Consider the following 12,732-nt stretch of genomic DNA (forward strand, 5'->3'; position numbering starts at 1 on the left):
TGATTAACAAGGGAAGGGAAAGGTTAATAAGAAAATTCATTATTTTATTAGTAAGAATATTTTAATAAGAGAGCTACTAGACTCACCACATTGTTTTATTTTCCCATCCACGTTATAATCCCACCCACCTTAAAAAGTTAAAAAATTAAAATGCTATTTTCCCACCCACTATTAATCTCAAAATAACCATTAATATTGTTGATCCTAAAAACTACCCAGCATACGTGGCGCGCAGGTCGAGTAATTAATAAGCTAACTACGTCATTCGATTGTGTGCGGGGTGTACCAACTCTTTGGCCGAGCTCGGCCGAGAGTAAAATGTGTTGATGTCGCGTTGGGTGCGCTGCTGACTTCTTGATCTTGCGACTGCGGTCGAGGAAGGAACACGTTTTGCTCTTCGGGTTCTAGAGCCTAAAGACAAAGCTGCTAGTTCTGCGAAGTTCAATATCAAATTCGGATTTCAATGTGCCGAATGTAGTAACCTGTAACACCTCACTTCGCCGAGAAGGCTAATGAGATGATCTCTGCCAATAAGGATTTGAAAATCCTTCTCGACTGAGACTTGGATAAATAACTAGTCGGCCGAAAAGTAGTGCTGTTTATCCAAACTGAAGGTGCTTCTTGATCGGCTGATTCTACGGCTCCAGTACTGTTTATCCAAACTAAAGATGTCGCCGGTTGCCTTCACAGTGCTGTTTATCCAAACTAAAGATGTGCCGGCGAAAAAGGAAAATAAAAATCTCAAGGTTGTTGAGAGGTTTCACGTTGAGCGAGAGTTTGCGCATGACAATTTGTGTATTGAATTGGAGGGCTCTTCTTGTTGCCGCTACCTCTGTATTTATAGGTTTCAATTCTTGCTTGGCACGACCCGGACGATAAGCAGAGGATTTCAATTACACCCAAAGACTTCGTAATGGAATATTCTGAGAAGTAGAATGATGACCACATGCGAATCTAGACGACAAATAGAGACTCTGTATGCTAACCCTATTTTATTCCAACTTTGACTTATTTTTATCCCATCAGAACTTATTTCATCATAGCCTAGCCTACCTAGTCTTCTTTCCTCACCGTCATAGCCTAGCCAAAAAGTAATCATTATCCTCCGTCATAATTAAACTCATCATGCATGCATCTTGATCAAATGAATTTCAAATTCATTTTTAGCTTTCAAGTGCCGTCAGACATCCCAAATCAAATCGAACTGTACTACTTGCTTGGGATATAATTCGCATCCTATTTATCTGGTTTAAGAAGATGTAGATATTAAGAAAATAATTATTATGATAAAACCATAATATTATCCTTTAACAATAATAAAATTATCTTATTCCATCTGACGGTTGGTAGCTATGCCTACTTAACGGCTGGTAGCTATGCCTACTTAACGGCCTTGATTGCACGGGCCGATAATGTAATTTTGGGTCCAAACAAATATATAGATACATATGGAATTATAAAATTGTCTCTTAAAAAATTTAAACAAGTAAAAAGGTCTGCAAATTCAAATGGAAACGACAGAGGTATCCAAATTCAAAAGAATTCGGCAACCCAAATTCAAAAATACGATGGACAAATTCAAATGACCCACACACAAATTATTCTTCTACCTTTTCAATGGAAACATAATCTTCTACCTCTTCCGTAGAAACGTCATTTTCCACCTCTTCAATGAAAAAGTCATCTTCTAAGTCCATTGATATTTTTTATGAGTAAATATCAGATTACTAACCTCATGTTTCATGGTTTTCAACATTTAGTACATCAAGTTTTTTTCGTCCCAGAGTCATACCTAAAGTGTAAATTTTAGGACAGTCTTATACATCCGTTAGTCAAACTGTTAAGTCTTTTGTTAACTGATGACGTGGCGCCCACGTGGACAATGATTGGACGCCATGTGTCAATAAGGATCCCATGTGAATATTAAAAATTACAAAATTACAAAATTACAAAAAACAAAAACAAAAGGTTGTTCTTCCTCAACCTCGATCGTCCCTCCCTTCTCGACTTCCACCCATATGTGCAAATCTAACCCTCTCCTTCCTTCAACCCCCAACCCACTCAATTTAAAAAAAAAAAAAAAAAGTTCCTCTGCAACTCATACCTTCCCCCAACCCCCTCCCTCCATTCTTTCCTTTGTAACCCGTACCTACTGAGAGAAGCGGGGAGATAAAACAACGAATCATCTCAAAAAATGATCTTCCATCCAAACTGTGATCCTCTGAAATTAACCACTGCCGATGCTTCTGAAATCAGTTTCGGTTAAAAGCAAATACAGGAGAAGTCTGAGAGAAGGAGAAAAGGAGGCCAAGTTTATAAACCTAATCTGAATCCCATCTCTCGCAACCATTTTCAATTTCTTTTCCTTTTCTCGGCTGTAATTTTCAAAATCCCTCAATTAATATTTAGAAGAATTTTTGGGGCTGACCTAAAAACCTTTAAGATTTAGGTTTCAAAGAGTCCATGGTTTCTCAGAAGGGCCAAAACAGAGTCTTCATTTTCTGGAGATCGCAACTTGAAGATCTTGGATGCCGAGATTGCACCTTCTGAGGACAACCCACATGAGTTTATGAGGTAATTGACTGTGAAATGATGGTGTTGGGTTTCTAAGATTTTTGATGTGAAGGGTCTGTAAAGCAACTGATTTGGAAGGGATTGAGAAAGGCAGAAGACGAATGGTTTTTGGGTTGACTCGCACCAGATCGGTAGCCAGTTCGGGGTTCCGACTCAGTAACTCTTTGGCAAAGCAGAGTGGCCCAAAAGCTGTGAAGTGGAGAGGGTGTGCAGAGGAGGAGAGAGATGACGGTTATAACGAGAAAGTGGAGATGGTGTGCAGAGGAGGAGAGAGAGGAGGGTTAAAGAAGGGAGGGAGAACAAGAAGATGTTCAAAGGAGAAGAGTAGTTTTTTTTTTTTGTCGTTGTAATTTTGTAATTTTTTTTTAAAATTTAATATATAATATATAATATTTTTAATATCCACTTGGGACCCTTATTGACATGTGGGCGCCACATCATTAGTTAACGGAAGACTAACGAATGTGTGAAACTGTCCCAAAATTTACATTTTAGGTATGACTCTAGGACGAAAAAAACTTGATGTACTAAATGTTGAAAACCTCGAAACATGAGGGTAGTAAACTGATATTTACCTTTTTTTTTTTATTTTCTTTGAATGAAAGGAGATGAAAATATGAGTTAGGGTTTAACGTAGACCTGGCAATTTATTACACGACACGTTAACACGACACGTAAACGACACGAAAATAACGGGTTTCGGGTCAACACGATAACTAATCGGGTCATTATCGGGTCACACGATAATAACCCGTTAATAACGGGTCCTTAACAGGTTTACACGAGAGTGACACGCGGGTAACCTATTTCGACACGATAAGAAAAATGCTATTTTGATGATTTTAATTTTTTAAACTACTAAAAAAAACTTACATAAAATGAAATAGATATAATGAATATGTATATATTGTTTATTAATTATTATTCTATTATTATTCTATATAAATTTTAAAATTTAAGTTTTATTTATTTATTTATTTTTATAGTATATTATAGGCAAAGATTGAGATTAAAAATCATAAAACACATTAAAATAAAAATATCAAGTAATTTAAAAATACCAAAAACATAAAAAAATTATAATAATTAATTTCCCGCCTAATATATCAGGAGTTTCATCCATTTCCCACCTAACGTTTGGGAAATTTTGCAACCTATATCCATCCATTTCCCGCCTAATGTTTAACCCAAAGAAAAAAAATAACCAGCTTTTTTTTTTTTTTATCTCTTATAACATTTTAACTTGAATAAAAATAAAATACGTAATAAAAAACATAAATGTAATTTTATTATTAAATATCATCACATACTAATTGAAACATAGTCTAATTAACACTTAAAATATATAAATAATTAATATATTTATTCCAAGCCATCAAAACGATAAGATTCACTAACGCTTAAAGTTTATTTATACTTTAATTAAGTATAACATTAATGCGTATCCCATCAAAATGATGAAAGTATGAATAAACTTTTACGTATTAGTGAATTTATCGTTTTCACAGGATACGTATCCTACAAAACTAATTTCAACAATCCAACCGTCAAATTTGTTTATACATGCTACGAGATCGCATACTCCAAAAATTGCAAAAAACAAACATTCAGAGATGAAGTAATGAGACAAAACTTTTCAACGGTTATAAACGAAAAATCATTATTTAACGGTTATTTTAGCTCCGATTTTGATGACTTTTTACAGCTACACTCCTTGACCTTATATGAATACAATGAATGAATTCGATCTTTAATTTAAAATATTTACACTAGTGGATACCACAAATCTTATGTTATCCTTAATGAAAGTATAAATAAACTCTTGGTGTTAGTTAATGTATCGTTTTGATGGGATATGCATCCTATCAAAACTAATTTCAATAATCCAACCGTCAAATTTGTTTATACATGCTTCGAGATCGCATACACCAAAAATTGCAAAAAACAAACATTCAGAGATCAAGTAACGAGACAAAACTTTTCGACGGTTATAAACGAAAAATCACGATTTAACGGTTATTTTAACTTTGATTTTGATGATTTTTTTACAGCTACACTCCTTGACCTTATATAAATACAATGAATGAATTCGATCTTTAATTTAAAATATTTACACTAGTGGATACCACAAAATCTTATGTTATACTTGATGAAAGTATAAATAAACTCTTAAGTGTTAGTGAATCTATTGTTTTGATGGGATACGCATCTTAGAAACTAATTTCAACGATCCAACCGTCAAACTTGTTTATATATGCTTCAAGATCGCATACGCCAAAAATTGCAAAAAACAAACATTCAGAGATCAAGTAATAAGACAAAAATTTTCGACGGTTATAAACAAAAAATCACGATTTAACGGTTATTTTAACTCCGATTTTGATGATTTTTTACAGCTACACTCCTTGACCCTAAACAAATACAATGAATGAATTCGATCTTCAATTTAAAATATTTACACTAGTGGATACCACAAAATCTTATGTTATACTTGATGAATGTATAAATAAACTCTTTAATTGTTAGTGAATCTATCGTTTTGATGTGATACGCATCCTACGAAACTAATTTCAACGATCCAACCGTCAAACTTGTTTATATATGTTTCGAGATCGCATACGCCAAAAATTGCAAAAAACAAACATTCAGAGATAAAGTAATGAGACAAAACTTTTCGATGGTTATAAACGAAAAATCACGATTTAACGGTTATTGTAACTCCGATTTTGATGATTTTTTACAGTTACACTCCTTGACCCTAAATGAATACAATGAATGAATTCGATCTTCAATTTAAAATATTTACACTAGTGGATACCACAAAATCTTATGTTATACTTGATGAATGTATAAATAAACTCTTTAATTGTTAGTGAATCTATCGTTTTGATGTGATACGCATCCTACGAAACTAATTTCAACGATCCAACCGTCAAACTTGTATATATATGTTTCGAGATCGCATACGCCAAAAATTGCAAAAAACAAACATTCAGAGATAAAGTAATGAGACAAAACTTTTCGATGGTTATAAACGAAAAATCATGATTTAACGGTTATTGTAACTCTGATTTTGATGATTTTTTACAGTTACACTCCTTGACCCTAAATGAATACAATGAATGAATTCGATCTTCAATTTAAAATATTTACACTAGTGGATACCACAAAATCTTATGTTATACTTGATGAAAGTATAAATAAACTCTTAAGTGTTAGTGAATCTATCGTTTTGATGTGATACGCATCCTACAAAACTAATTTCAACGATCCAACCGTCAAACTTGTTTATATATGCTTCGAGATCGCGCAAAAAAAAAAACATTCAGAGATCAAGTAATGAGACAAAACTTTTCGACGGTTATAAACGAAAATTTACGATTTAACGGTTATTTTAACTCTGATTTTGATGATTTTTTTACAGCTACACTCATTGACCCTATATGAATACAATGAATGAATTCGATCTTCAATTTAAAATATTTACACTAGTGGATACCATAAAATCTTTTGTTATACTTGATGAAAGTATAAATAAGGGTAGATTTTTTAAAAATCTCATGAACAATGTTATTTGTTTGAGTGAAAATTAATAATAATAAGTGTGAAAAATGTAATCACACGTAATGAAAAGCTTTACAACTTTCATTAAGGGGTCAACTCCGAAATTTAGTATGTATATACTAATTTAATATTATGTTTTACATTTTTTTGGGTCAAATTATGTTTTTCTTTTCAGTTTTATTGTTTTAAAATATAATTTTCTTAACGGGTAACGGGTCGGGTCATATTACCTGATAATATTAACGGGTTGATTTCGGGTCGGGTCATATTACCCGTTTACTTTAACAGGTATTACACGACACGACCCGTTAAGCTATCGGGTATGACACGAAAACGACACGAACACGAGAAACACGACACGAATGCCAGGTCTAGTTTAACGTAGACAAATCTTCTCCCACGCCCAACTTTTTTTTATTTATTTTTTATTTTTTAAATTAAGCAAAACAAGATAATTAATGTCCTTATCAGTCTTTTTACATATCGACATGTGTAATTAAAATTTTTATTAAAAATTGGATGGGAAGATAAGACATTGAGATGAGAATAACATCGTTCTTAATCATAATTTATACCATTTGACTAAACCCAACCACCTAATATTTTAATTAACAAAAAATAAAATAAAATTTGATTCACTTTATTACTAAACAATTTTAGCACCGAAGATTTAGTGGATGCAAAAAATACAAGATCAATTTTAAGTTATTTGTTTCTTAAAATACTAATATGTCTGAAGGACATTGGAGGTTATTGAATTGTTTGTATGCAGCAAATTTTGATTTTTAAACTTTAAAATTGTACCACAGTAAACTGGGGTGTTTTTTCAAAAGAGGATGAGAATTTCAAACTTGCGCACGAGTATTTTCCTCCAAATAATCCAAAAGTAAACAAAAAGTAGAGCTTGTTATAAATAGGTCAAAGTTAGAGGAATAACCTTTTTAATTGTAGGTGCAAGGTAGATGTAAAATGCCACACTAAAACTATAACACAAGAGGATAACAAATAAAAGGCAGATGAATAGATGATGTTACTGATATTTCTCTCTCGTTTGCTTCTTCTTATATTTTCTGTTACATGAAAACATGCGGAGTGCTCTATTTATAGAGCAACTCCAAACTGATGCAGTTAATGCATTTTGAAATTTACGACACTTCGTCTGACTATACAATATCTATGTATTCAACTTTCACTTTGCATGGGCATTGAAAACTTCTGCCCATGCTGAAGAATTCTGCTAATGAACTGTGGGCATTCATTGCCATCAGACTTTTCAACACTCCCCCTTGGATGCCCACATATCAACATGAGTTGCCTCGTTAAAACCTTGTTTGGAAAAACCCAGTGGGAAAAAAAAACCATAGCGAAGGAAAAAGAGTACAACTTTTCCTGGATCGTTGATATAGTGTCAAGTATGCTTATGTTGCCTCGTTAAAACCTTGATAGGAAAAACCCAGTGGGAAAAATCCTAATCGAAGGAAAAAGAGTACAACAAGCATGTATCATGGATACTCCCCCTGATATGTTTCTCCCCCTGATTTCGCATTCTCCAAATTTAGCTATTTGGTAAGTCGACGTAATCCGATACCTTGCACTAACTTCTGAAATGTGCACTTTGGTAGAGATTTGGTGAACAAGTCTGCCAGATTTTTATTTGAACGGATTTGTCTGACTTCAATAACTTTAGCCTTCTGAAGCTCATGAGCACTGAAAAACTTTGGAGATATGTGTTTAGTCTTATCGGTCTTGATGAATCATTCCTTCATTTGGGCAACACAGGCTGCATTATCTTCATGGATGACAGTTGGGTTGTCTGTCTTCGAAGCTAGACCGCATGAATTCCGAATATGATGGATCATTGATCTTAACCAAGAACATTCACGACTTGCTTCATGTAAAGCAAGTATTTCTGAATGATTTGAAGATGTAGCAACTAATGTTTGCTTGGTTGAGCGCCATGAGATTGCTGTATCTCCATTCTTAAACACATATCCAGTTTGTGAGCGGGCTTTATGCGGATCAGAGAGGAAACCAGCATCTGCATATCCATCAAGGACCTGATCATTTGTGGAGTTCTTTGAGTAGAAGAGACCCATGTCTGTTGTCCCACAAAGGTATCGCAATACATCTTTGATACCCTTCCAATGGCGAATTGTTGGAGCAGAGCTATACCTGGTCTAGTACATTGTGCTAAATACAACAAAGCACCTACTGCACTTAGATATGGTACTTCTGGACCAAGGACCAGTTCATCATCTTCTTTTGGACGAAATGAATCTTTCTTAATGTCCAAAGAACGAACGACCATTGGCGTGCTTAGTGGATAAGCCCTGTCCATACCAAATCGTTTCAGAAATTTTTCAATGTAAGCTGATTGGTGGACCAAAATTCCACTAGCACAATGCTCGATCTGCAGGCCGAGACAATATTTTGTTTTTCCAAGGTCTTTCATTTCAAATTCGCTTTTCAGATATTCAGCAGTTTTATTGAGCTCTTCAGGAGTTCCAACTAGATTCATATCATCAACATATACTGCCACTATAGCGAATCTAGAATTGGATTTCTTAATGAACACACAAGGGCAAATAACATTGTTGATATACCATTCTTTGATCAAATACTCACTGAGACGATTATACCACATTTGTCCAGATTGTTTCAGACCATACAATGATCGCCTTAATTTGATCGAGAGCATACCTCGTGGTTTGTTACTTGTTTCAGGCAACTTAAGTCCTTCTGGGACTTTCATATAGATGTCAGTATCTAATTCTCCATATAGATACGCAGTGATGACATCCATAAGTCGCATGTCAAGTCTTTCTGAAACCACTAAACTTATTAAGTAACGGAACGTAATTGCGTCCATTACAGGAGATTATGTCTCCTCATAATCAATTCCAGGTCTTTGAGAAAAACCTTGTGCAACTAGTCGTGCTTTGTATCTTGCGATCTCGTTTTTCTCATTGCGTTTCCTTGTGAATACCCATTTGTAACCCACGGGGTTTACACTAGGCGGGGTTTGGACTACTGGTCCAAAAACATTCCGCCTTTCCAAGGAATTTAATTATGCCTAGATTGCATCTTTCCACTTAGGGTCAATCCTGTCTCTGTTTGCATTCATCAACAGAGCGGGGCTCAATATCATCACTTAAGATGATTTGAGTGGCTACTGCGAATGCAAACATATCATTGATGATTATTTCATTCCGATCCCACAATTCATTTGTACATGCATAATTTATAGAGATTTCTTTGCTTTCATGTACTTCTGTCTCTTCAGGGACATATGTCTCATCAAAGACATTTTCTTTCTCTGGAAGTCCAGAATCATGAATTGTGGATGTATCATTCATTTTCTCTTCTTGAATGATTTCATTTGGATTCAATTGTGCCCTCGACCTTCTCTTTCGAGGGGCTGAATCTTTTGAACCTTGGGGTCTACCACGCTTCAGGCGTGCACCAGATGAATCATTCGCTGCCACTTTATTTTGTCCAACAGGGACATCAATTCTTGCAAGTGCATTTGCAGTTGATATATATGATTTTGTCACTTTCATAGCATCATTAAATGGATCCGGCATTTGATTGGCAATGCTTTGAAGATGAACGATCCTTCTCACTTCATTTTCACATTGAATGCTGCGAGGATCAAAATGAGACAAGGTGGGAACAACCCATGTCAGCTCTTTCCGTTCTTCTGGAACGGTCTTTTCTCCCCCTAACGACGGAAAAATTGTCTCATCAAAGTGACAATCAGCAAAACGAGCTGTAAACATATCACCTGTCAAGGATTCCAAATATCTAATGATAGATGATGAATTAAAACCCACGTAAATTCCCAGTCTACGCTGAGGTCCCATTTTAGTGCGTTGCAGCGGTGCAATAAGCACATAAACAGTACAACCAAAAACTCGTAAATGGGAAATGTTTGGCTGATGTCCAAACACGAGTTGTACTGAAGAGTATTGATGGTTGGCTATAGGTCTCAATCGAACCAATGATGCAACATGTAAGATGGCATGTCCTCATACAGAGACTGGTAATTTGGTTTTCATAAGTAGAGTGCGAGCTATTAACTGAAGTTGCTTGATTAATGCTTCTGCTAAACCATTTTGAGTATGGACATGAGGAACAGGGTGTTCAACATCAATGCCCAAAGTCATGCAATAATCATCAAAGGTTTGAGACGTAAATTCACCAGCATTATTAAGTCGGATTGACTTAATGAGATAATCTGGGAACTGTGCTCGTAACTTAATTATCTGAGCAAGAAGTCTCGCAAAGGCTACATTCCGAGTAGACAAGAGACAAACATGTGACCATCGGGTAGATGCATCAACCAAAACCATAAAATATCGAAATGGTCCACATGATGGTTGAATAGGCCCACAAATATCCCCTTGAATTCTTTGCAGAAATGATGGGGATTCAGCATCAACCTTTAGTTGAGATGGTCTAATTACCAACTTCCCTTCAGAGCAAGCTTTGCAACGGTTATCATTTGAGGCAGCAATGTGTCTGCTCAATAATGGATGTCCATTAGAGTTGGTAATGATCCTACGCATCATGGTAGATCCTGGATGACCCAGACGGTCATGCCAAAACATGTAAACTTTTGAATCAATGAACTTCTGGTTCATGACAGTATGTGATTCAATTGTCCTTATGTATGTATAATACAATCCACTCGACATACCACGCAACTTCTCCAATATACACTTCTGGGTATCATTGGAGGTAATGCATATATACTCCACATTTTCTGCACTTTTTGTTTCAATGTGGTATCCATTTAAACGTATGTCTTTGAAACTCAACAAATTTCGAGTAGATCGAGTAGCATACAATGCATTCTGTATGGACAATATTGTTCCATTTGGTAACATAATCTGGGCTTGCCCTGAACCTTGAATTACATCTGAATGTCCTGTTATTGTTGTTACCCCTACTCTTGTAGGTATTAAGCCTGAGAAATACGTTCGATCACGAAGTATTGTATGTGTGGTTGCACTGTCTGCAAGACAAATATCTCCGCCATTTCTTATGTTCTGAGAATAACCACAGTTTTTATCCATACTTTTTGAGTAAGAGAATCAGAGTTAAAAGCAAGTTATAACAAGAAATTTACATGCCACTTTTATTGAATATGAAAATACTATAAGTTCAGCATAATAAAAGTACATCAATGTTTTAATCGGACTGGTATACTTCATTTCCCCTTTCCACAATAAAATCTGGAACATCTAGATGAGTTGTGTTCAACTGCCCTGATAAGTCAAACACCGGATCAGGTATATCCATTGGTCTAGCCTGGTCGAGAAAATTGGTCTCGACACCCTTCTCCTTGAGGGAGGCTTGATACAGATCCACTAGATGTTTTGGGGTACGACAAGTACGCGCCCAATGCCCATTGCCACCACATCTATGGCAGGCTCGTTCAGAGTTTCTAGGAGTATTGTTCATATGAGCTTTGCCTTTGTGGCTATTCGCATTTTTGAAGCTCGGACCTGAATTATGCCTCGGAACCTGGTTGTGAAACTGAACTCCATGGTTCTTGCATTTCCTATTCCATCGACCTCGCTTGTGGCCACGTCCTCGTTTATTATTATCACCACCAGAGGATGTGGCGTTCACTTCGAGGGAAGCAGCATTCACTTCTGGGAATGGTGCAGATCCAATAGGTCGGGAATGATGGTTTTTCATCAGGAGCTCATTATTCTGTTCAGCTACTAAGAGCACAGATATCAGCTGGTTGTACTCAGTGTAGCCTCGCGCTCTATACTGCTGCTGCATGAGCACGTTGGAGGCATGAAATGTGCTGAGAGTCTTTTCCAGCATATGCTCCTCAGTAATAATATCCCCACAGAGCTTCATCTGAGAGGTAATTCTGAACAATGCAGAATTGTATTCTGCCACTGACTTGAAGTCTTGGATCCTCAGATGAGTCCACTCATAGCGGGCCCTTGGAAGAATCACCGTTGTCTGGTGATTGTATCTGTTTCTCAAGGCATTCCAGAGAGCTAACGGATCTTCAACCGTTAAGTACTCGCTCTTTAGCGCCTCATCAAGATGGCGGCGAATGAAAATCATGGCCTTTGCCCGATCTTGAGAGGATGAGTTGCTCTCTTCCCTGATGGTATCTCCAAGATTCCCTGCTTCCAGATGGATCTTGGTATCCAGTACCTAGGTCAGGTAATTCTTCCCGGTAATATCCAGGGCAGCAAATTCAAGCTTCGCCAAGTTCGCCATTTTCTTTTTTGAAAGAAAATGAGATGTGTAAGAACTTGCAATAATATGTATTCCTGGAGGAATATGATGTTAGAACTTTTGGTTCTTACAAATTTTTCATTTTGATCTTCAGGCCAAAATGATAAGGATTCGAAACTTCTGGCTCGAGATTTTCAGGGTGAATGAGGAGGGCGATTGTACCGCACCATTCTCATTGAAATAATGTAATATAGAATGGGCAATTATTTCGCACCACTCAAGTAACAGGAAAATTAAATATGCAGAGCAGTGTGAGCGATTATACCGCACCACCTAAAATTGCAATGAAATTAAACAGCAGGTAAATTTATATATGCAGGGTAG

General features: G+C 36.1%; 1 pseudogene; it reads right to left on the reverse strand.

Moving 5' to 3' along the window:
- Positions 1–11,331: 11,331 nt before the first annotated feature.
- LOC137743082 (uncharacterized) lies at positions 11,332–12,393 on the reverse strand (annotated as a pseudogene).
- Positions 12,394–12,732: the final 339 nt, after the last annotated feature.

The sequence above is a fragment of the Pyrus communis genome, chromosome 11, assembly GCF_041283825.1.
Source record: "Pyrus communis isolate YQ-2024b chromosome 11, ASM4128382v1, whole genome shotgun sequence".
NCBI lineage: Eukaryota > Viridiplantae > Streptophyta > Magnoliopsida > Rosales > Rosaceae > Pyrus > Pyrus communis.